At 62.8% G+C, this 24,050-nt stretch overlaps 6 pseudogenes; all 6 read left to right on the top strand.

Moving 5' to 3' along the window:
* Window positions 1–2,983: 2,983 nt before the first annotated feature.
* LOC142871741 (uncharacterized) lies at window positions 2,984–3,102 on the top strand (annotated as a pseudogene).
* Window positions 3,103–6,991: 3,889 nt separating this feature from the next.
* LOC142871752 (uncharacterized) lies at window positions 6,992–7,110 on the top strand (annotated as a pseudogene).
* A 3,891-nt stretch (window positions 7,111–11,001) lies between these two features.
* Window positions 11,002–11,120, top strand: LOC142871763 (uncharacterized; annotated as a pseudogene).
* Window positions 11,121–15,011: 3,891 nt separating this feature from the next.
* LOC142871774 (uncharacterized) lies at window positions 15,012–15,130 on the top strand (annotated as a pseudogene).
* A 3,893-nt stretch (window positions 15,131–19,023) lies between these two features.
* Window positions 19,024–19,142, top strand: LOC142871785 (uncharacterized; annotated as a pseudogene).
* A 3,891-nt stretch (window positions 19,143–23,033) lies between these two features.
* Window positions 23,034–23,152, top strand: LOC142871796 (uncharacterized; annotated as a pseudogene).
* Window positions 23,153–24,050: the final 898 nt, after the last annotated feature.

Consider the following 24,050-nt stretch of genomic DNA (forward strand, 5'->3'; position numbering starts at 1 on the left):
CCGTGCCCCCCTCCCCCCCCCCGTGTTCTTATTCATTTACCTCTCATGTTGTTCCAGCATATTGTGGGGGCACCAATGTTAAGGTCGGGTGCGTTGCCCTCTCCCAGCCTCCCCCCTCGGGTCAGAGCTTCAAGTGCGCCCATCCCCCAGTCGGTGCGCACCCACCCCATTCCTAATGGATGTGTATGCCCATCCCCTCCCCCCACCCGCCCGACACCCACCCGAAGAAGGTGATTCCTCTGTGTCCACTTAGGTGTCCATCGGTTCGTACCCATTTGCTGGTGAGCGCGAGCACGTGGTGCTCGTGTGTCCATTCTTGGGATACTTGGCTTACTGGAACGGGTTCCAGCTCTGGCCAGGAGAACCACGAGAGGTGCCCCCTCACCGCTGCTCCTCATAGCCGAATAGCACTCCGTGGTGTCCACGCGCCACATTTTATTTACCCACTCGTGGGTCGATGGGCACTCGGGTCCCTTCCAGGTCTTTGCGATTGTGACTTGTGCCCTGACTCTAACCCTAACCCTTACCCAGCCCGTCTCCTCCACGGCCCCTGCCTGACTGACTCCTTCCCGCCCGGCCTGTCACCTGTCACCGTCCTCTGCCCCTGCCTGACACGCTCCTCCCCGCCCGGGCCGTCACCGTCCTCGGCCCCTGCCTGACGGGGCTCCTCCGTCGCCTGGGCCTTCCAAGGGCTTGGTGTGGACGCTGGTTCCAGGACGCCCTCCCAGGAACCCGGTAGCAGGGCGGCCGCAGCGTCTCGCGCAACCCAACCGTCCGCCGGCTGGCCGCCGTGGCTAAGTGGCCTGCGGGGGACGTGCTCCCGCTGTGCCGTGGGGGCCCAGCCTGGTGTCTTCTCTGAGGCCCCGCGGCTGCCGCTCCCCGCAAGGGGATAGCCGCGGAGGTGGGGACCGCCTCCTCATGGGGACGTACACCCAGCTCTCCATGTCGGATTCCGGGGCTCTCTGTCCTGCCAGAAGGCCCAGCTGGCCTGTGGGTCCTTAGAGTGGCAAAAACATCCGAAAACTGAGATTGAGTTTTCGGGTCCGGTGGGTGTCTGCACTTTTGTGCTGGGCACCCCAGGGAGGCCCGGGGGTGAGGGTCCGGTGGGTGTCTGCACTTTTGTGCTGGGCACCCCAGGGAGGCCCGGGGGCTGGCTGGACAACGCGGTCTGCTGGGCTGGGGGGGGGTTTGGAGGAGCAACTGATGCCCTTTGCACTTTGGGTAGCAAGTGTCTGAGGTGTCTCTGGGCCCTGTGCCATGTGGGGGCGGGGGCGGGGTGGGAGGAGGAGGAGGAGGAGGAGGAGCAGGAGGAGGAGGAGGAGGAGGAGGTGGGAAGGGCCCTGGCCTGCAGTCGTGTTCCCCGGGGTGGCACAGCATGTGGCTTCTTCCACAGGCTGCTTGGCCTGGGCTCCCTGCACCTGGGACTTTGGAGGACTGGCCCTGTGCTTGCCAACACTTCCTGCAGGGACCCAGAGCTGGGAGGTTGCATCTCTCAGCCCTGGGTCGGGCAGAGCCCCAGCGGGCCATGCCCACAACCTCTCTCAGCACGGGTCCCCCAGAAGGCTCCTTTGGGACCAGGATTCTCTTGCGGGTGACTCTTTAAGGTCTGGCCCCTGGATGGAGGGGCACCAGGAGTAGAGGAGCAGGAAGGGGAAGGGGGTGGCCATGCGAGGGGACACTTTGAGGCCAAGTCCCAGCTTCAGCCTGATCCTCCTGGGAACCCCGGGGTGGACATCACACCTCCTGCTTGCCCCGCTCTGAGACAAGGAGCCGGGCTTCGCATTCCCACAGCAGCCAGTCGTGGGCTGAGGACACCCGGGGCGTTGGGAACTCCCTGGCTTCTCCTTGGATTAACATCTGGAGCTGCTTGTGAATTGCGCCGCCACACACACCCGAGTGCAGGTGTCTTCCGCACAGACTGCGGGCCTCGCTCTTCTGAACGCCGCTAGCTCGCCACCCACCCACGGGAGAACCTGGTCAGGGTACTTTCTCTCGGGGGCAGACTCTCCTCTGGGCGGGCGACCGGTGTCTCTGTTTGCTCGTTTCTTTCTTCCATTTCGGGAAAGGCTTCCTTACTGGGTGTGGAAATCTCCTATGCCTTTCCTCGCCTATTCTGTCAGCTCTAAAATTCTCTTTCGGTTGCCACCCTCACAGATGGATTAGGAAACTCTTTGCGGTGCACTCATTAGTGAAATGACCTCAATGACGCTGGAATCCAATATCTAATCGCCGATTTCTAGCGAGTCCACACGCCAGGGTGGTTGGGGTCCAATGCAGCCCCGGCCAGGCCCAGGCCCCTTGGACTGGGCCACAGGAGGACACAGAGGAGGGTCCCGGCCCCCACGAAGCGGTGCCGGCAGTTCTCCAAGGGCTTGGGTGTTTTCCAGAGGGAGGAGATGGAGGGGACTGATTTCTTCAGCGCCCCACAAACCACGCCACCCCACCCCACCCATGGGACACATCCGGAGAGAGAGAGACGCCCCATACACTCGCTCCCCTCCCCCATGCGCTGTGCCCCAGCCCTGGCCCGGGGGAATAGGCGGCCGCCGGGCCACAGGGTGGGGGGCGCAGCTGAAAGGGGTTGTGGGGGAGGGCGGCCCCTGGCTGGGGTCAAAGGGCGAGCGCCCCGCCCGCCCGTGCGCAGTCAGCGGCCGCGGCGCGCTGGGGGTGGGGGGCGGGGAGGTGAAGGAGGCCAGGCGAGGAGAGGAGGGGGGCTGGAAGGTCTCCACCTTGGCGGGTCCAGCCGTGGAGGCGCATCTTGTGTGAGTGTGAGTGAGTGAGTGAGTGAGTGTGAGTGTGTGTGTATAGAGAGACAGCCCCCAACCCCGGCCCGCCTGTCACCCCCGTCCCTCGGAGCCCGCCGGACCCGGCCGGCGAACTCAACAGGCCCGGCCCGGCCCGGCGCGGGGCCTGGGGCGGGAGGAGGCGGCGGGGAAGCGCAGAGAGGCTCGGCTTCTTGAGCGGGGCAGGGGCGCCCTCCGCCGTCCACGGCCACACCACCCCGAACGCGCCCGATCCCGTCTGGTCTCGGAAGCTAAGCAGGGTCGGGCCTGGTTAGAACTTGGATGGGAGACCGCCCGGGAATACCGGGTGCCCTAGGCTTCTTCTTCTTTTTTTTTTTTTTTTTTGCCGCGGGTTCTGTCGCGTTTCTGGGAGTGCGGGGGCGGCCCGGGGTGGGGGTGACCCCCACCCTCAGCGCCCGCCGCGGTGCCTGGCGCCCCAGCCCGCACCGTGGGGCCTCCTCTTGTCCCGAGCCGCGACACCGCCGCCACGCGACAGCATGCGTGGCTTCTGGACTGTCAGGTCTCAGACCAAAGGTCTGCTCTGTGGGAACCGACACGCTGGAGGAAACCTTGAGAGTCTGAGAGGGGAGGGAGTTCCAGAAGAAGGCCAGGATGTCATTTTGAGGGAGTATGTGACCAGAACTCGTCCCGTTGCTTTTGGGGTTCTATGGGCTACACGTAGGAATCTTTGGTGGTGGCACCTGATGTTGGGGGATCCGGAGTCACACCCAGACCTGCTCCACAGGCCTCCTTTTACTTTTCTCTTCGGATTCATTTTTTTTTTTTTTTTTGAGACAGAGTCTCGGTTTGTTGCCCAGGCTAGAGTGAGTGCCGTGGCGTCAGCCTAGCTCACAGCAACTTCAAACTCCTGGGCTCGAGTGATCCTTCTGCCTCAGCCTCCCGGGTAGCTGGGACTGCAGGCATGCGCCACCATGCCCCGCTAATTTTTTATATATATATCAGTTGGCCAATTAATTTCTTTCTATTTATAGTAGAGACGGGGTCTCGCTCTTGCTCAGGCTGGTTTTGAACTCCTGACCTTGAGCAATCCGCCCGCCTCGGCCTCCCAAGAGCTAGGATTACAGGCGTGAGCCACAGCGCCCGGCCGGATTCATTATTTTTAAAAAGTGTCTCTTATCTCTATTATTGCATTTTCCTTTCTCTCTCTTTTCAAGCAGATGATGGGAGTCCAAGTATTAAGGTGACATGTGTTGCCCGTGCCCCCCTCCCCCCCCCGTGTTCTTATTCATTTACCTCTCATGTTGTTCCAGCATATTGTGGGGGCACCAATGTTAAGGTCGGGTGCGTTGCCCTCTCCCAGCCTCCCCCCTCGGGTCAGAGCTTCAAGTGCGCCCATCCCCCAGTCGGTGCGCACCCACCCCATTCCTAATGGATGTGTATGCCCATCCCCTCCCCCCACCCGCCCGACACCCACCCGAAGAAGGTGATTCCTCTGTGTCCACTTAGGTGTCCATCGGTTCGTACCCATTTGCTGGTGAGCGCGAGCACGTGGTGCTCGTGTGTCCATTCTTGGGATACTTGGCTTACTGGAACGGGTTCCAGCTCTGGCCAGGAGAACCACGAGAGGTGCCCCCTCACCGCTGCTCCTCATAGCCGAATAGCACTCCGTGGTGTCCACGCGCCACATTTTATTTACCCACTCGTGGGTCGATGGGCACTCGGGTGGCTTCCAGGTCTTTGCGATTGTGACTTGTGCCCTGACTCTAACCCTAACCCTTACCCAGCCCGTCTCCTCCACGGCCCCTGCCTGACTGACTCCTTCCTGCCCGGCCTGTCACCTGTCACCGTCCTCTGCCCCTGCCTGACACGCTCCTCCCCGCCCGGGCCGTCACTGTCCTCGGCCCCTGCCTGACGGGGCTCCTCCGTCGCCTGGGCCTTCCAAGGGCTTGGTGTGGACGCTGGTTCCAGGACGCCCTCCCAGGAACCCGGTAGCAGGGCGGCGGCAGCGTCTCGCGCAACCCAACCGTCCGCCGGCTGGCCGCCGTGGCTAAGTGGCCTGCGGGGGACGTGCTCCCGCTGTGCCGTGGGGGCCCAGCCTGGTGTCTTCTCTGAGGCCCCGCGGCTGCCGCTCCCCGCAAGGGGATAGCCGCGGAGGTGGGGACCGCCTCCTCATGGGGACGTACACCCAGCTCTCCATGTCGGATTCCGGGGCTCTCTGTCCTGCCAGAAGGCCCAGCTGGCCTGTGGGTCCTTAGAGTGGCAAAAACATCCGAAAACTGAGATTGAGTTTTCGGGTCCGGTGGGTGTCTGCACTTTTGTGCTGGGCACCCCAGGGAGGCCCGGGGGTGAGGGTCCGGTGGGTGTCTGCACTTTTGTGCTGGGCACCCCAGGGAGGCCCGGGGGCTGGCTGGACAACGCGGTCTGCTGGGCTGGGGGGGGGGTTTGGAGGAGCAACTGATGCCCTTTGCACTTTGGGTAGCAAGTGTCTGAGGTGTCTCTGGGCCCTGTGCCATGTGGGGGCGGGGGCGGGGTGGGAGGAGGAGGAGGAGCAGGAGGAGGAGGAGGAGGAGGAGGTGGGAAGGGCCCTGGCCTGCAGTCGTGTTCCCCGGGGTGGCACAGCATGTGGCTTCTTCCACAGGCTGCTTGGCCTGGGCTCCCTGCACCTGGGACTTTGGAGGACTGGCCCTGTGCTTGCCAACACTTCCTGCAGGGACCCAGAGCTGGGAGGTTGCATCTCTCAGCCCTGGGTCGGGCAGAGCCCCAGCGGGCCATGCCCACAACCTCTCTCAGCACGGGTCCCCCAGAAGGCTCCTTTGGGACCAGGATTCTCTTGCGGGTGACTCTTTAAGGTCTGGCCCCTGGATGGAGGGGCACCAGGAGTAGAGGAGCAGGAAGGGGAAGGGGGTGGCCATGCGAGGGGACACTTTGAGGCCAAGTCCCAGCTTCAGCCTGATCCTCCTGGGAACCCCGGGGTGGACATCACACCTCCTGGTTGCCCCGCTCTGAGACAAGGAGCCGGGCTTCGCATTCCCACAGCAGCCAGTCGTGGGCTGAGGACACCCGGGGCGTTGGGAACTCCCTGGCTTCTCCTTGGATTAACATCTGGAGCTGCTTGTGAATTGCGCCGCCACACACACCCGAGTGCAGGTGTCTTCCGCACAGACTGCGGGCCTCGCTCTTCTGAACGCCGCTAGCTCGCCACCCACCCACGGGAGAACCTGGTCAGGGTACTTTCTCTCGGGGGCAGACTCTCCTCCGGGCGGGCGACCGGTGTCTCTGTTTGCTCGTTTCTTTCTTCCATTTCGGGAAAGGCTTCCTTACTGGGTGTGGAAATCTCCTATGCCTTTCCTCGCCTATTCTGTCAGCTCTAAAATTCTCTTTCGGTTGCCACCCTCACAGATGGATTAGGAAACTCTTTGCGGTGCACTCATTAGTGAAATGACCTCAATGACGCTGGAATCCAATATCTAATCGCCGATTTCTAGCGAGTCCACACGCCAGGGTGGTTGGGGTCCAATGCAGCCCCGGCCAGGCCCAGGCCCCTTGGACTGGGCCACAGGAGGACACAGAGGAGGGTCCCGGCCCCCACGAAGCGGTGCCGGCAGTTCTCCAAGGGCTTGGGTGTTTTCCAGAGGGAGGAGATGGAGGGGACTGATTTCTTCAGCGCCCCACAAACCACGCCACCCCACCCCACCCATGGGACACATCCGGAGAGAGAGAGACGCCCCATACACTCGCTCCCCTCCCCCATGCGCTGTGCCCCAGCCCTGGCCCGGGGGAATAGGCGGCCGCCGGGCCACAGGGTGGGGGGCGCAGCTGAAAGGGGTTGTGGGGGAGGGCGGCCCCTGGCTGGGGTCAAAGGGCGAGCGCCCCGCCCGCCCGTGCGCAGTCAGCGGCCGCGGCGCGCTGGGGGTGGGGGGCGGGGAGGTGAAGGAGGCCAGGCGAGGAGAGGAGGGGGGCTGGAAGGTCTCCACCTTGGCGGGTCCAGCCGTGGAGGCGCATCTTGTGTGAGTGTGAGTGAGTGAGTGAGTGAGTGTGAGTGTGTGTGTATAGAGAGACAGCCCCCAACCCCGGCCCGCCGCTCCCTGCCCGGCCCGCCTGTCACCCCCGTCCCTCGGAGCCCGCCGGACCCGGCCGGCGAACTCAACAGGCCCGGCCCGGCCCGGCGCGGGGCCTGGGGCGGGAGGAGGCGGCGGGGAAGCGCAGAGAGGCTCGGCTTCTTGAGCGGGGCAGGGGCGCCCTCCGCCGTCCACGGCCACACCACCCCGAACGCGCCCGATCCCGTCTGGTCTCGGAAGCTAAGCAGGGTCGGGCCTGGTTAGAACTTGGATGGGAGACCGCCCGGGAATACCGGGTGCCCTAGGCTTCTTCTTCTTCTTTTTTTTTTTTTTTGCCGCGGGTTCTGTCGCGTTTCTGGGAGTGCGGGGGCGGCCCGGGGTGGGGGTGACCCCCACCCTCAGCGCCCGCCGCGGTGCCTGGCGCCCCAGCCCGCACCGTGGGGCCTCCTCTTGTCCCGAGCCGCGACACCGCCGCCACGCGACAGCATGCGTGGCTTCTGGACTGTCAGGTCTCAGACCAAAGGTCTGCTCTGTGGGAACCGACACGCTGGAGGAAACCTTGAGAGTCTGAGAGGGGAGGGAGTTCCAGAAGAAGGCCAGGATGTCATTTTGAGGGAGTATGTGACCAGAACTCGTCCCGTTGCTTTTGGGGTTCTATGGGCTACACGTAGGAATCTTTGGTGGTGGCACCTGATGTTGGGGGATCCGGAGTCACACCCAGACCTGCTCCACAGGCCTCCTTTTACTTTTCTCTTCGGATTCATTTTTTTTTTTTTTTTTTGAGACAGAGTCTCGGTTTGTTGCCCAGGCTAGAGTGAGTGCCGTGGCGTCAGCCTAGCTCACAGCAACTTCAAACTCCTGGGCTCGAGTGATCCTTCTGCCTCAGCCTCCCGGGTAGCTGGGACTGCAGGCATGCGCCACCATGCCCCGCTAATTTTTTATATATATATCAGTTGGCCAATTAATTTCTTTCTATTTATAGTAGAGACGGGGTCTCGCTCTTGCTCAGGCTGGTTTTGAACTCCTGACCTTGAGCAATCCGCCCGCCTCGGCCTCCCAAGAGCTAGGATTACAGGCGTGAGCCACAGCGCCCGGCCGGATTCATTATTTTTAAAAAGTGTCTCTTATCTCTATTATTGCATTTTCCTTTCTCTCTCTTTTCAAGCAGATGATGGGAGTCCAAGTATTAAGGTGACATGTGTTGCCCGTGCCCCCCTCCCCCCCCCCGTGTTCTTATTCATTTACCTCTCATGTTGTTCCAGCATATTGTGGGGGCACCAATGTTAAGGTCGGGTGCGTTGCCCTCTCCCAGCCTCCCCCCTCGGGTCAGAGCTTCAAGTGCGCCCATCCCCCAGTGGGTGCGCACCCACCCCATTCCTAATGGATGTGTATGCCCATCCCCTCCCCCCACCCGCCCGACACCCACCCGAAGAAGGTGATTCCTCTGTGTCCACTTAGGTGTCCATCGGTTCGTACCCATTTGCTGGTGAGCGCGAGCACGTGGTGCTCGTGTGTCCATTCTTGGGATACTTGGCTTACTGGAACGGGTTCCAGCTCTGGCCAGGAGAACCACGAGAGGTGCCCCCTCACCGCTGCTCCTCATAGCCGAATAGCACTCCGTGGTGTCCACGCGCCACATTTTATTTACCCACTCGTGGGTCGATGGGCACTCGGGTGGCTTCCAGGTCTTTGCGATTGTGACTTGTGCCCTGACTCTAACCCTAACCCTTACCCAGCCCGTCTCCTCCACGGCCCCTGCCTGACTGACTCCTTCCCGCCCGGCCTGTCACCTGTCACCGTCCTCTGCCCCTGCCTGACACGCTCCTCCCCGCCCGGGCCGTCACCGTCCTCGGCCCCTGCCTGACGGGGCTCCTCCGTCGCCTGGGCCTTCCAAGGGCTTGGTGTGGACGCTGGTTCCAGGACGCCCTCCCAGGAACCCGGTAGCAGGGCGGCCGCAGCGTCTCGCGCAACCCAACCGTCCGCCGGCTGGCCGCCGTGGCTAAGTGGCCTGCGGGGGACGTGCTCCCGCTGTGCCGTGGGGGCCCAGCCTGGTGTCTTCTCTGAGGCCCCGCGGCTGCCGCTCCCCGCAAGGGGATAGCCGCGGAGGTGGGGACCGCCTCCTCATGGGGACGTACACCCAGCTCTCCATGTCGGATTCCGGGGCTCTCTGTCCTGCCAGAAGGCCCAGCTGGCCTGTGGGTCCTTAGAGTGGCAAAAACATCCGAAAACTGAGATTGAGTTTTCGGGTCCGGTGGGTGTCTGCACTTTTGTGCTGGGCACCCCAGGGAGGCCCGGGGGTGAGGGTCCGGTGGGTGTCTGCACTTTTGTGCTGGGCACCCCAGGGAGGCCCGGGGGCTGGCTGGACAACGCGGTCTGCTGGGCTGGGGGGGGGGTTTGGAGGAGCAACTGATGCCCTTTGCACTTTGGGTAGCAAGTGTCTGAGGTGTCTCTGGGCCCTGTGCCATGTGGGGGCGGGGGCGGGGTGGGAGGAGGAGGAGGAGCAGGAGGAGGAGGAGGAGGAGGAGGTGGGAAGGGCCCTGGCCTGCAGTCGTGTTCCCCGGGGTGGCACAGCATGTGGCTTCTTCCACAGGCTGCTTGGCCTGGGCTCCCTGCACCTGGGACTTTGGAGGACTGGCCCTGTGCTTGCCAACACTTCCTGCAGGGACCCAGAGCTGGGAGGTTGCATCTCTCAGCCCTGGGTCGGGCAGAGCCCCAGCGGGCCATGCCCACAACCTCTCTCAGCACGGGTCCCCCAGAAGGCTCCTTTGGGACCAGGATTCTCTTGCGGGTGACTCTTTAAGGTCTGGCCCCTGGATGGAGGGGCACCAGGAGTAGAGGAGCAGGAAGGGGAAGGGGGTGGCCATGCGAGGGGACACTTTGAGGCCAAGTCCCAGCTTCAGCCTGATCCTCCTGGGAACCCCGGGGTGGACATCACACCTCCTGGTTGCCCCGCTCTGAGACAAGGAGCCGGGCTTCGCATTCCCACAGCAGCCAGTCGTGGGCTGAGGACACCCGGGGCGTTGGGAACTCCCTGGCTTCTCCTTGGATTAACATCTGGAGCTGCTTGTGAATTGCGCCGCCACACACACCCGAGTGCAGGTGTCTTCCGCACAGACTGCGGGCCTCGCTCTTCTGAACGCCGCTAGCTCGCCACCCACCCACGGGAGAACCTGGTCAGGGTACTTTCTCTCGGGGGCAGACTCTCCTCCGGGCGGGCGACCGGTGTCTCTGTTTGCTCGTTTCTTTCTTCCATTTCGGGAAAGGCTTCCTTACTGGGTGTGGAAATCTCCTATGCCTTTCCTCGCCTATTCTGTCAGCTCTAAAATTCTCTTTCGGTTGCCACCCTCACAGATGGATTAGGAAACTCTTTGCGGTGCACTCATTAGTGAAATGACCTCAATGACGCTGGAATCCAATATCTAATCGCCGATTTCTAGCGAGTCCACACGCCAGGGTGGTTGGGGTCCAATGCAGCCCCGGCCAGGCCCAGGCCCCTTGGACTGGGCCACAGGAGGACACAGAGGAGGGTCCCGGCCCCCACGAAGCGGTGCCGGCAGTTCTCCAAGGGCTTGGGTGTTTTCCAGAGGGAGGAGATGGAGGGGACTGATTTCTTCAGCGCCCCACAAACCACGCCACCCCACCCCACCCATGGGACACATCCGGAGAGAGAGAGACGCCCCATACACTCGCTCCCCTCCCCCATGCGCTGTGCCCCAGCCCTGGCCCGGGGGAATAGGCGGCCGCCGGGCCACAGGGTGGGGGGCGCAGCTGAAAGGGGTTGTGGGGGAGGGCGGCCCCTGGCTGGGGTCAAAGGGCGAGCGCCCCGCCCGCCCGTGCGCAGTCAGCGGCCGCGGCGCGCTGGGGGTGGGGGGCGGGGAGGTGAAGGAGGCCAGGCGAGGAGAGGAGGGGGGCTGGAAGGTCTCCACCTTGGCGGGTCCAGCCGTGGAGGCGCATCTTGTGTGAGTGTGAGTGAGTGAGTGAGTGAGTGTGAGTGTGTGTGTATAGAGAGACAGCCCCCAACCCCGGCCCGCCGCTCCCTGCCCGGCCCGCCTGTCACCCCCGTCCCTCGGAGCCCGCCGGACCCGGCCGGCGAACTCAACAGGCCCGGCCCGGCCCGGCGCGGGGCCTGGGGCGGGAGGAGGCGGCGGGGAAGCGCAGAGAGGCTCGGCTTCTTGAGCGGGGCAGGGGCGCCCTCCGCCGTCCACGGCCACACCACCCCGAACGCGCCCGATCCCGTCTGGTCTCGGAAGCTAAGCAGGGTCGGGCCTGGTTAGAACTTGGATGGGAGACCGCCCGGGAATACCGGGTGCCCTAGGCTTCTTCTTCTTCTTTTTTTTTTTTTTTGCCGCGGGTTCTGTCGCGTTTCTGGGAGTGCGGGGGCGGCCCGGGGTGGGGGTGACCCCCACCCTCAGCGCCCGCCGCGGTGCCTGGCGCCCCAGCCCGCACCGTGGGGCCTCCTCTTGTCCCGAGCCGCGACACCGCCGCCACGCGACAGCATGCGTGGCTTCTGGACTGTCAGGTCTCAGACCAAAGGTCTGCTCTGTGGGAACCGACACGCTGGAGGAAACCTTGAGAGTCTGAGAGGGGAGGGAGTTCCAGAAGAAGGCCAGGATGTCATTTTGAGGGAGTATGTGACCAGAACTCGTCCCGTTGCTTTTGGGGTTCTATGGGCTACACGTAGGAATCTTTGGTGGTGGCACCTGATGTTGGGGGATCCGGAGTCACACCCAGACCTGCTCCACAGGCCTCCTTTTACTTTTCTCTTCGGATTCATTTTTTTTTTTTTTTTTTGAGACAGAGTCTCGGTTTGTTGCCCAGGCTAGAGTGAGTGCCGTGGCGTCAGCCTAGCTCACAGCAACTTCAAACTCCTGGGCTCGAGTGATCCTTCTGCCTCAGCCTCCCGGGTAGCTGGGACTGCAGGCATGCGCCACCATGCCCCGCTAATTTTTTATATATATATCAGTTGGCCAATTAATTTCTTTCTATTTATAGTAGAGACGGGGTCTCGCTCTTGCTCAGGCTGGTTTTGAACTCCTGACCTTGAGCAATCCGCCCGCCTCGGCCTCCCAAGAGCTAGGATTACAGGCGTGAGCCACAGCGCCCGGCCGGATTCATTATTTTTAAAAAGTGTCTCTTATCTCTATTATTGCATTTTCCTTTCTCTCTCTTTTCAAGCAGATGATGGGAGTCCAAGTATTAAGGTGACATGTGTTGCCCGTGCCCCCCTCCCCCCCCCCGTGTTCTTATTCATTTACCTCTCATGTTGTTCCAGCATATTGTGGGGGCACCAATGTTAAGGTCGGGTGCGTTGCCCTCTCCCAGCCTCCCCCCTCGGGTCAGAGCTTCAAGTGCGCCCATCCCCCAGTGGGTGCGCACCCACCCCATTCCTAATGGATGTGTATGCCCATCCCCTCCCCCCACCCGCCCGACACCCACCCGAAGAAGGTGATTCCTCTGTGTCCACTTAGGTGTCCATCGGTTCGTACCCATTTGCTGGTGAGCGCGAGCACGTGGTGCTCGTGTGTCCATTCTTGGGATACTTGGCTTACTGGAACGGGTTCCAGCTCTGGCCAGGAGAACCACGAGAGGTGCCCCCTCACCGCTGCTCCTGATAGCCGAATAGCACTCCGTGGTGTCCACGCGCCACATTTTATTTACCCACTCGTGGGTCGATGGGCACTCGGGTGGCTTCCAGGTCTTTGCGATTGTGACTTGTGCCCTGACTCTAACCCTAACCCTTACCCAGCCCGTCTCCTCCACGGCCCCTGCCTGACTGACTCCTTCCCGCCCGGCCTGTCACCTGTCACCGTCCTCTGCCCCTGCCTGACACGCTCCTCCCCGCCCGGGCCGTCACCGTCCTCGGCCCCTGCCTGACGGGGCTCCTCCGTCGCCTGGGCCTTCCAAGGGCTTGGTGTGGACGCTGGTTCCAGGACGCCCTCCCAGGAACCCGGTAGCAGGGCGGCCGCAGCGTCTCGCGCAACCCAACCGTCCGCCGGCTGGCCGCCGTGGCTAAGTGGCCTGCGGGGGACGTGCTCCCGCTGTGCCGTGGGGGCCCAGCCTGGTGTCTTCTCTGAGGCCCCGCGGCTGCCGCTCCCCGCAAGGGGATAGCCGCGGAGGTGGGGACCGCCTCCTCATGGGGACGTACACCCAGCTCTCCATGTCGGATTCCGGGGCTCTCTGTCCTGCCAGAAGGCCCAGCTGGCCTGTGGGTCCTTAGAGTGGCAAAAACATCCGAAAACTGAGATTGAGTTTTCGGGTCCGGTGGGTGTCTGCACTTTTGTGCTGGGCACCCCAGGGAGGCCCGGGGGTGAGGGTCCGGTGGGTGTCTGCACTTTTGTGCTGGGCACCCCAGGGAGGCCCGGGGGCTGGCTGGACAACGCGGTCTGCTGGGCTGGGGGGGGGGTTTGGAGGAGCAACTGATGCCCTTTGCACTTTGGGTAGCAAGTGTCTGAGGTGTCTCTGGGCCCTGTGCCATGTGGGGGCGGGGGCGGGGTGGGAGGAGGAGGAGGAGCAGGAGGAGGAGGAGGAGGAGGAGGTGGGAAGGGCCCTGGCCTGCAGTCGTGTTCCCCGGGGTGGCACAGCATGTGGCTTCTTCCACAGGCTGCTTGGCCTGGGCTCCCTGCACCTGGGACTTTGGAGGACTGGCCCTGTGCTTGCCAACACTTCCTGCAGGGACCCAGAGCTGGGAGGTTGCATCTCTCAGCCCTGGGTCGGGCAGAGCCCCAGCGGGCCATGCCCACAACCTCTCTCAGCACGGGTCCCCCAGAAGGCTCCTTTGGGACCAGGATTCTCTTGCGGGTGACTCTTTAAGGTCTGGCCCCTGGATGGAGGGGCACCAGGAGTAGAGGAGCAGGAAGGGGAAGGGGGTGGCCATGCGAGGGGACACTTTGAGGCCAAGTCCCAGCTTCAGCCTGATCCTCCTGGGAACCCCGGGGTGGACATCACACCTCCTGGTTGCCCCGCTCTGAGACAAGGAGCCGGGCTTCGCATTCCCACAGCAGCCAGTCGTGGGCTGAGGACACCCGGGGCGTTGGGAACTCCCTGGCTTCTCCTTGGATTAACATCTGGAGCTGCTTGTGAATTGCGCCGCCACACACACCCGAGTGCAGGTGTCTTCCGCACAGACTGCGGGCCTCGCTCTTCTGAACGCCGCTAGCTCGCCACCCACCCACGGGAGAACCTGGTCAGGGTACTTTCTCTCGGGGGCAGACTCTCCTCCGGGCGGGCGACCGGTGTCTCTGTTTGCTCGTTTCTTTCTTCCATTTCGGGAAAGGCTTCCTTACTGGGTGTGGAAATCTCCTATGCCTTTCCTCGCCTATTCTGTCAGCTCTAAAATTCTCTTTCGGTTGCCACCCTCACAGATGGATTAGGAAACTCTTTGCGGTGCACTCATTAGTGAAATGACCTCAATGACGCTGGAATCCAATATCTAATCGCCGATTTCTAGCGAGTCCACACGCCAGGGTGGTTGGGGTCCAATGCAGCCCCGGCCAGGCCCAGGCCCCTTGGACTGGGCCACAGGAGGACACAGAGGAGGGTCCCGGCCCCCACGAAGCGGTGCCGGCAGTTCTCCAAGGGCTTGGGTGTTTTCCAGAGGGAGGAGATGGAGGGGACTGATTTCTTCAGCGCCCCACAAACCACGCCACCCCACCCCACCCATGGGACACATCCGGAGAGAGAGAGACGCCCCATACACTCGCTCCCCTCCCCCATGCGCTGTGCCCCAGCCCTGGCCCGGGGGAATAGGCGGCCGCCGGGCCACAGGGTGGGGGGCGCAGCTGAAAGGGGTTGTGGGGGAGGGCGGCCCCTGGCTGGGGTCAAAGGGCGAGCGCCCCGCCCGCCCGTGCGCAGTCAGCGGCCGCGGCGCGCTGGGGGTGGGGGGCGGGGAGGTGAAGGAGGCCAGGCGAGGAGAGGAGGGGGGCTGGAAGGTCTCCACCTTGGCGGGTCCAGCCGTGGAGGCGCATCTTGTGTGAGTGTGAGTGAGTGAGTGAGTGAGTGTGAGTGTGTGTGTATAGAGAGACAGCCCCCAACCCCGGCCCGCCGCTCCCTGCCCGCCCCGCCTGTCACCCCCGTCCCTCGGAGCCCGCCGGACCCGGCCGGCGAACTCAACAGGCCCGGCCCGGCCCGGCGCGGGGCCTGGGGCGGGAGGAGGCGGCGGGGAAGCGCAGAGAGGCTCGGCTTCTTGAGCGGGGCAGGGGCGCCCTCCGCCGTCCACGGCCACACCACCCCGAACGCGCCCGATCCCGTCTGGTCTCGGAAGCTAAGCAGGGTCGGGCCTGGTTAGAACTTGGATGGGAGACCGCCCGGGAATACCGGGTGCCCTAGGCTTCTTCTTCTTCTTTTTTTTTTTTTTTGCCGCGGGTTCTGTCGCGTTTCTGGGAGTGCGGGGGCGGCCCGGGGTGGGGGTGACCCCCACCCTCAGCGCCCGCCGCGGTGCCTGGCGCCCCAGCCCGCACCGTGGGGCCTCCTCTTGTCCCGAGCCGCGACACCGCCGCCACGCGACAGCATGCGTGGCTTCTGGACTGTCAGGTCTCAGACCAAAGGTCTGCTCTGTGGGAACCGACACGCTGGAGGAAACCTTGAGAGTCTGAGAGGGGAGGGAGTTCCAGAAGAAGGCCAGGATGTCATTTTGAGGGAGTATGTGACCAGAACTCGTCCCGTTGCTTTTGGGGTTCTATGGGCTACACGTAGGAATCTTTGGTGGTGGCACCTGATGTTGGGGGATCCGGAGTCACACCCAGACCTGCTCCACAGGCCTCCTTTTACTTTTCTCTTCGGATTCATTTTTTTTTTTTTTTTTTTGAGACAGAGTCTCGGTTTGTTGCCCAGGCTAGAGTGAGTGCCGTGGCGTCAGCCTAGCTCACAGCAACTTCAAACTCCTGGGCTCGAGTGATCCTTCTGCCTCAGCCTCCCGGGTAGCTGGGACTGCAGGCATGCGCCACCATGCCCCGCTAATTTTTTATATATATATCAGTTGGCCAATTAATTTCTTTCTATTTATAGTAGAGACGGGGTCTCGCTCTTGCTCAGGCTGGTTTTGAACTCCTGACCTTGAGCAATCCGCCCGCCTCGGCCTCCCAAGAGCTAGGATTACAGGCGTGAGCCACAGCGCCCGGCCGGATTCATTATTTTTAAAAAGTGTCTCTTATCTCTATTATTGCATTTTCCTTTCTCTCTCTTTTCAAGCAGATGATGGGAGTCCAAGTATTAAGGTGACATGTGTTGCCCGTGCCCCCCTCCCCCCCCCCGTGTTCTTATTCATTTACCTCTCATGTTGTTCCAGCATATTGTGGGGGCACCAATGTTAAGGTCGGGTGCGTTGCCCTCTCCCAGCCTCCCCCCTCGGGTCAGAGCTTCAAGTGCGCCCATCCCCCAGTGGGTGCGCACCCACCCCATTCCTAATGGATGTGTATGCCCATCCCCTCCCCCCACCCGCCCGACACCCACCCGAAGAAGGTGATTCCTCTGTGTCCACTTAGGTGTCCATCGGTTCGTACCCATTTGCTGGTGAGCGCGAGCACGTGGTGCTCGTGTGTCCATTCTTGGGATACTTGGCTTACTGGAACGGGTTCCAGCTCTGGCCAGGAGAACCACGAGAGGTGCCCCCTCACCGCTGCTCCTGATAGCCGAATAGCACTCCGTGGTGTCCACGCGCCACATTTTATTTACCCACTCGTGGGTCGATGGGCACTCGGGTGGCTTCCAGGTCTTTGCGATTGTGACTTGTGCCCTGACTCTAACCCTAACCCTTACCCAGCCCGTCTCCTCCACGGCCCCTGCCTGACTGACTCCTTCCCGCCCGGCCTGTCACCTGTCACCGTCCTCTGCCCCTGCCTGACACGCTCCTCCCCGCCCGGGCCGTCACCGTCCTCGGCCCCTGCCTGACGGGGCTCCTCCGTCGCCTGGGCCTTCCAAGGGCTTGGTGTGGACGCTGGTTCCAGGACGCCCTCCCAGGAACCCGGTAGCAGGGCGGCCGCAGCGTCTCGCGCAACCCAACCGTCCGCCGGCTGGCCGCCGTGGCTAAGTGGCCTGCGGGGGACGTGCTCCCGCTGTGCCGTGGGGGCCCAGCCTGGTGTCTTCTCTGAGGCCCCGCGGCTGCCGCTCCCCGCAAGGGGATAGCCGCGGAGGTGGGGACCGCCTCCTCATGGGGACGTACACCCAGCTCTCCATGTCGGATTCCGGGGCTCTCTGTCCTGCCAGAAGGCCCAGCTGGCCTGTGGGTCCTTAGAGTGGCAAAAACATCCGAAAACTGAGATTGAGTTTTCGGGTCCGGTGGGTGTCTGCACTTTTGTGCTGGGCACCCCAGGGAGGCCCGGGGGTGAGGGTCCGGTGGGTGTCTGCACTTTTGTGCTGGGCACCCCAGGGAGGCCCGGGGGCTGGCTGGACAACGCGGTCTGCTGGGCTGGGGGGGGGGGTTTGGAGGAGCAACTGATGCCCTTTGCACTTTGGGTAGCAAGTGTCTGAGGTGTCTCTGGGCCCTGTGCCATGTGGGGGCGGGGGCGGGGTGGGAGGAGGAGGAGGAGCAGGAGGAGGAGGAGGAGGAGGAGGTGGGAAGGGCCCTGGCCTGCAGTCGTGTTCCCCGGGGTGGCACAGCATGTGGCTTCTTCCACAGGCTGCTTGGCCTGGGCTCCCTGCACCTGGGACTTTGGAGGACTGGCCCTGTGCTTGCCAACACTTCCTGCAGGGACCCAGAGCTGGGAGGTTGCATCTCTCAGCCCTGGGTCGGGCAGAGCCCCAGCGGGCCATGCCCACAACCTCTCTCAGCACGGGTCCCCCAGAAGGCTCCTTTGGGACCAGGATTCTCTTGCGGGTGACTCTTTAAGGTCTGGCCCCTGGATGGAGGGGCACCAGGAGTAGAGGAGCAGGAAGGGGAAGGGGGTGGCCATGCGAGGGGACACTTTGAGGCCAAGTCCCAGCTTCAGCCTGATCCTCCTGGGAACCCCGGGGTGGACATCACACCTCCTGGTTGCCCCGCTCTGAGACAAGGAGCCGGGCTTCGCATTCCCACAGCAGCCAGTCGTGGGCTGAGGACACCCGGGGCGTTGGGAACTCCCTGGCTTCTCCTTGGATTAACATCTGGAGCTGCTTGTGAATTGCGCCGCCACACACACCCGAGTGCAGGTGTCTTCCGCACAGACTGCGGGCCTCGCTCTTCTGAACGCCGCTAGCTCGCCACCCACCCACGGGAGAACCTGGTCAGGGTACTTTCTCTCGGGGGCAGACTCTCCTCCGGGCGGGCGACCGGTGTCTCTGTTTGCTCGTTTCTTTCTTCCATTTCGGGAAAGGCTTCCTTACTGGGTGTGGAAATCTCCTATGCCTTTCCTCGCCTATTCTGTCAGCTCTAAAATTCTCTTTCGGTTGCCACCCTCACAGATGGATTAGGAAACTCTTTGCGGTGCACTCATTAGTGAAATGACCTCAATGACGCTGGAATCCAATATCTAATCGCCGATTTCTAGCGAGTCCACACGCCAGGGTGGTTGGGGTCCAATGCAGCCCCGGCCAGGCCCAGGCCCCTTGGACTGGGCCACAGGAGGACACAGAGGAGGGTCCCGGCCCCCACGAAGCGGTGCCGGCAGTTCTCCAAGGGCTTGGGTGTTTTCCAGAGGGAGGAGATGGAGGGGACTGATTTCTTCAGCGCCCCACAAACCACGCCACCCCACCCCACCCATGGGACACATCCGGAGAGAGAGAGACGCCCCATACACTCGCTCCCCTCCCCCATGCGCTGTGCCCCAGCCCTGGCCCGGGGGAATAGGCGGCCGCCGGGCCACAGGGTGGGGGGCGCAGCTGAAAGGGGTTGTGGGGGAGGGCGGCCCCTGGCTGGGGTCAAAGGGCGAGCGCCCCGCCCGCCCGTGCGCAGTCAGCGGCCGCGGCGCGCTGGGGGTGGGGGGCGGGGAGGTGAAGGAGGCCAGGCGAGGAGAGGAGGGGGGCTGGAAGGTCTCCACCTTGGCGGGTCCAGCCGTGGAGGCGCATCTTGTGTGAGTGTGAGTGAGTGAGTGAGTGAGTGTGAGTGTGTGTGTATAGAGAGACAGCCCCCAACCCCGGCCCGCCGCTCCCTGCCCGGCCCGCCTGTCACCCCCGTCCCTCGGAGCCCGCCGGACCCGGCCGGCGAACTCAACAGGCCCGGCCCGGCCCGGCGCGGGGCCTGGGGCGGGAGGAGGCGGCGGGGAAGCGCAGAGAGGCTCGGCTTCTTGAGCGGGGCAGGGGCGCCCTCCGCCGTCCACGGCCACACCACCCCGAACGCGCCCGATCCCGTCTGGTCTCGGAAGCTAAGCAGGGTCGGGCCTGGTTAGAACTTGGATGGGAGACCGCCCGGGAATACCGGGTGCCCTAGGCTTCTTCTTCTTCTTTTTTTTTTTTTTTGCCGCGGGTTCTGTCGCGTTTCTGGGAGTGCGGGGGCGGCCCGGGGTGGGGGTGACCCCCACCCTCAGCGCCCGCCGCGGTGCCTGGCGCCCCAGCCCGCACCGTGGGGCCTCCTCTTGTCCCGAGCCGCGACACCGCCGCCACGCGACAGCATGCGTGGCTTCTGGACTGTCAGGTCTCAGACCAAAGGTCTGCTCTGTGGGAACCGACACGCTGGAGGAAACCTTGAGAGTCTGAGAGGGGAGGGAGTTCCAGAAGAAGGCCAGGATGTCATTTTGAGGGAGTATGTGACCAGAACTCGTCCCGTTGCTTTTGGGGTTCTATGGGCTACACGTAGGAATCTTTGGTGGTGGCACCTGATGTTGGGGGATCCGGAGTCACACCCAGACCTGCTCCACAGGCCTCCTTTTACTTTTCTCTTCGGATTCATTTTTTTTTTTTTTTTTTGAGACAGAGTCTCGGTTTGTTGCCCAGGCTAGAGTGAGTGCCGTGGCGTCAGCCTAGCTCACAGCAACTTCAAACTCCTGGGCTCGAGTGATCCTTCTGCCTCAGCCTCCCGGGTAGCTGGGACTGCAGGCATGCGCCACCATGCCCCGCTAATTTTTTATATATATATCAGTTGGCCAATTAATTTCTTTCTATTTATAGTAGAGACGGGGTCTCGCTCTTGCTCAGGCTGGTTTTGAACTCCTGACCTTGAGCAATCCGCCCGCCTCGGCCTCCCAAGAGCTAGGATTACAGGCGTGAGCCACAGCGCCCGGCCGGATTCATTATTTTTAAAAAGTGTCTCTTATCTCTATTATTGCATTTTCCTTTCTCTCTCTTTTCAAGCAGATGATGGGAGTCCAAGTATTAAGGTGACATGTGTTGCCCGTGCCCCCCTCCCCCCCCCGTGTTCTTATTCATTTACCTCTCATGTTGTTCCAGCATATTGTGGGGGCACCAATGTTAAGGTCGGGTGCGTTGCCCTCTCCCAGCCTCCCCCCTCGGGTCAGAGCTTCAAGTGCGCCCATCCCCCAGTGGGTGCGCACCCACCCCATTCCTAATGGATGTGTATGCCCATCCCCTCCCCCCACCCGCCCGACACCCACCCGAAGAAGGTGATTCCTCTGTGTCCACTTAGGTGTCCATCGGTTCGTACCCATTTGCTGGTGAGCGCGAGCACGTGGTGCTCGTGTGTCCATTCTTGGGATACTTGGCTTACTGGAACGGGTTCCAGCTCTGGCCAGGAGAACCACGAGAGGTGCCCCCTCACCGCTGCTCCTGATAGCCGAATAGCACTCCGTGGTGTCCACGCGCCACATTTTATTTACCCACTCGTGGGTCGATGGGCACTCGGGTGGCTTCCAGGTCTTTGCGATTGTGACTTGTGCCCTGACTCTAACCCTAACCCTTACCCAGCCCGTCTCCTCCACGGCCCCTGCCTGACTGACTCCTTCCCGCCCGGCCTGTCACCTGTCACCGTCCTCTGCCCCTGCCTGACACGCTCCTCCCCGCCCGGGCCGTCACCGTCCTCGGCCCCTGCCTGACGGGGCTCCTCCGTCGCCTGGGCCTTCCAAGGGCTTGGTGTGGACGCTGGTTCCAGGACGCCCTCCCAGGAACCCGGTAGCAGGGCGGCCGCAGCGTCTCGCGCAACCCAACCGTCCGCCGGCTGGCCGCCGTGGCTAAGTGGCCTGCGGGGGACGTGCTCCCGCTGTGCCGTGGGGGCCCAGCCTGGTGTCTTCTCTGAGGCCCCGCGGCTGCCGCTCCCCGCAAGGGGATAGCCGCGGAGGTGGGGACCGCCTCCTCATGGGGACGTACACCCAGCTCTCCATGTCGGATTCCGGGGCTCTCTGTCCTGCCAGAAGGCCCAGCTGGCCTGTGGGTCCTTAGAGTGGCAAAAACATCCGAAAACTGAGATTGAGTTTTCGGGTCCGGTGGGTGTCTGCACTTTTGTGCTGGGCACCCCAGGGAGGCCCGGGGGTGAGGGTCCGGTGGGTGTCTGCACTTTTGTGCTGGGCACCCCAGGGAGGCCCGGGGGCTGGCTGGACAACGCGGTCTGCTGGGCTGGGGGGGGGGGTTTGGAGGAGCAACTGATGCCCTTTGCACTTTGGGTAGCAAGTGTCTGAGGTGTCTCTGGGCCCTGTGCCATGTGGGGGCGGGGGCGGGGTGGGAGGAGGAGGAGGAGCAGGAGGAGGAGGAGGAGGAGGAGGTGGGAAGGGCCCTGGCCTGCAGTCGTGTTCCCCGGGGTGGCACAGCATGTGGCTTCTTCCACAGGCTGCTTGGCCTGGGCTCCCTGCACCTGGGACTTTGGAGGACTGGCCCTGTGCTTGCCAACACTTCCTGCAGGGACCCAGAGCTGGGAGGTTGCATCTCTCAGCCCTGGGTCGGGCAGAGCCCCAGCGGGCCATGCCCACAACCTCTCTCAGCACGGGTCCCCCAGAAGGCTCCTTTGGGACCAGGATTCTCTTGCGGGTGACTCTTTAAGGTCTGGCCCCTGGATGGAGGGGCACCAGGAGTAGAGGAGCAGGAAGGGGAAGGGGGTGGCCATGCGAGGGGACACTTTGAGGCCAAGTCCCAGCTTCAGCCTGATCCTCCTGGGAACCCCGGGGTGGACATCACACCTCCTGGTTGCCCCGCTCTGAGACAAGGAGCCGGGCTTCGCATTCCCACAGCAGCCAGTCGTGGGCTGAGGACACCCGGGGCGTTGGGAACTCCCTGGCTTCTCCTTGGATTAACATCTGGAGCTGCTTGTGAATTGCGCCGCCACACACACCCGAGTGCAGGTGTCTTCCGCACAGACTGCGGGCCTCGCTCTTCTGAACGCCGCTAGCTCGCCACCCACCCACGGGAGAACCTGGTCAGGGTACTTTCTCTCGGGGGCAGACTCTCCTCCGGGCGGGCGACCGGTGTCTCTGTTTGCTCGTTTCTTTCTTCCATTTCGGGAAAGGCTTCCTTACTGGGTGTGGAAATCTCCTATGCCTTTCCTCGCCTATTCTGTCAGCTCTAAAATTCTCTTTCGGTTGCCACCCTCACAGATGGATTAGGAAACTCTTTGCGGTGCACTCATTAGTGAAATGACCTCAATGACGCTGGAATCCAATATCTAATCGCCGATTTCTAGCGAGTCCACACGCCAGGGTGGTTGGGGTCCAATGCAGCCCCGGCCAGGCCCAGGCCCCTTGGACTGGGCCACAGGAGGACACAGAGGAGGGTCCCGGCCCCCACGAAGCGGTGCCGGCAGTTCTCCAAGGGCTTGGGTGTTTTCCAGAGGGAGGAGATGGAGGGGACTGATTTCTTCAGCGCCCCACAAACCACGCCACCCCACCCCACCCATGGGACACATCCGGAGAGAGAGAGACGCCCCATACACTCGCTCCCCTCCCCCATGCGCTGTGCCCCAGCCCTGGCCCGGGGGAATAGGCGGCCGCCGGGCCACAGGGTGGGGGGCGCAGCTGAAAGGGGTTGTGGGGGAGGGCGGCCCCTGGCTGGGGTCAAAGGGCGAGCGCCCCGCCCGCCCGTGCGCAGTCAGCGGCCGCGGCGCGCTGGGGGTGGGGGGCGGGGAGGTGAAGGAGGCCAGGCGAGGAGAGGAGGGGGGCTGGAAGGTCTCCACCTTGGCGGGTCCAGCCGTGGAGGCGCATCTTGTGTGAGTGTGAGTGAGTGAGTGAGTGAGTGTGAGTGTGTGTGTATAGAGAGACAGCCCCCAACCCCGGCCCGCCGCTCCCTGCCCGGCCCGCCTGTCACCCCCGTCCCTCGGAGCCCGCCGGACCCGGCCGGCGAACTCAACAGGCCCGGCCCGGCCCGGCGCGGGGCCTGGGGCGGGAGGAGGCGGCGGGGAAGCGCAGAGAGGCTCGGCTTCTTGAGCGGGGCAGGGGCGCCCTCCGCCGTCCACGGCCACACCACCCCGAACGCGCCCGATCCCGTCTGGTCTCGGAAGCTAAGCAGGGTCGGGCCTGGTTAGAACTTGGATGGGAGACCGCCCGGGAATACCGGGTGCCCTAGGCTTCTTCTTCTTCTTTTTTTTTTTTTTTGCCGCGGGTTCTGTCGCGTTTCTGGGAGTGCGGGGGCGGCCCGGGGTGGGGGTGACCCCCACCCTCAGCGCCCGCCGCGGTGCCTGGCGCCCCAGCCCGCACCGTGGGGCCTCCTCTTGTCCCGAGCCGCGACACCGCCGCCACGCGACAGCATGCGTGGCTTCTGGACTGTCAGGTCTCAGACCAAAGGTCTGCTCTGTGGGAACCGACACGCTGGAGGAAACCTTGAGAGTCTGAGAGGGGAGGGAGTTCCAGAAGAAGGCCAGGATGTCATTTTGAGGGAGTATGTGACCAGAACTCGTCCCGTTGCTTTTGGGGTTCTATGGGCTACACGTAGGAATCTTTGGTGGTGGCACCTGATGTTGGGGGATCCGGAGTCACACCCAGACCTGCTCCACAGGCCTCCTTTTACTTTTCTCTTCGGATTCATTTTTTTTTTTTTTTTTTGAGACAGAGTCTCGGTTTGTTGCCCAGGCTAGAGTGAGTGCCGTGGCGTCAGCCTAGCTCACAGCAACTTCAAACTCCTGGGCTCGAGTGATCCTTCTGCCTCAGCCTCCCGGGTAGCTGGGACTGCAGGCATGCGCCACCATGCCCCGCTAATTTTTTATATATATATCAGTTGGCCAATTAATTTCTTTCTATTTATAGTAGAGACGGGGTCTCGCTCTTGCTCAGGCTGGTTTTGAACTCCTGACCTTGAGCAATCCGCCCGCCTCGGCCTCCCAAGAGCTAGGATTACAGGCGTGAGCCACAGCGCCCGGCCGGATTCATTATTTTTAAAAAGTGTCTCTTATCTCTATTATTGCATTTTCCTTTCTCTCTCTTTTCAAGCAGATGATGGGAGTCCAAGTATTAAGGTGACATGTGTTGCC

Source organism: Microcebus murinus, chromosome 6, assembly GCF_040939455.1.
Source record: "Microcebus murinus isolate Inina chromosome 6, M.murinus_Inina_mat1.0, whole genome shotgun sequence".
Lineage (NCBI taxonomy): Eukaryota > Metazoa > Chordata > Mammalia > Primates > Cheirogaleidae > Microcebus > Microcebus murinus.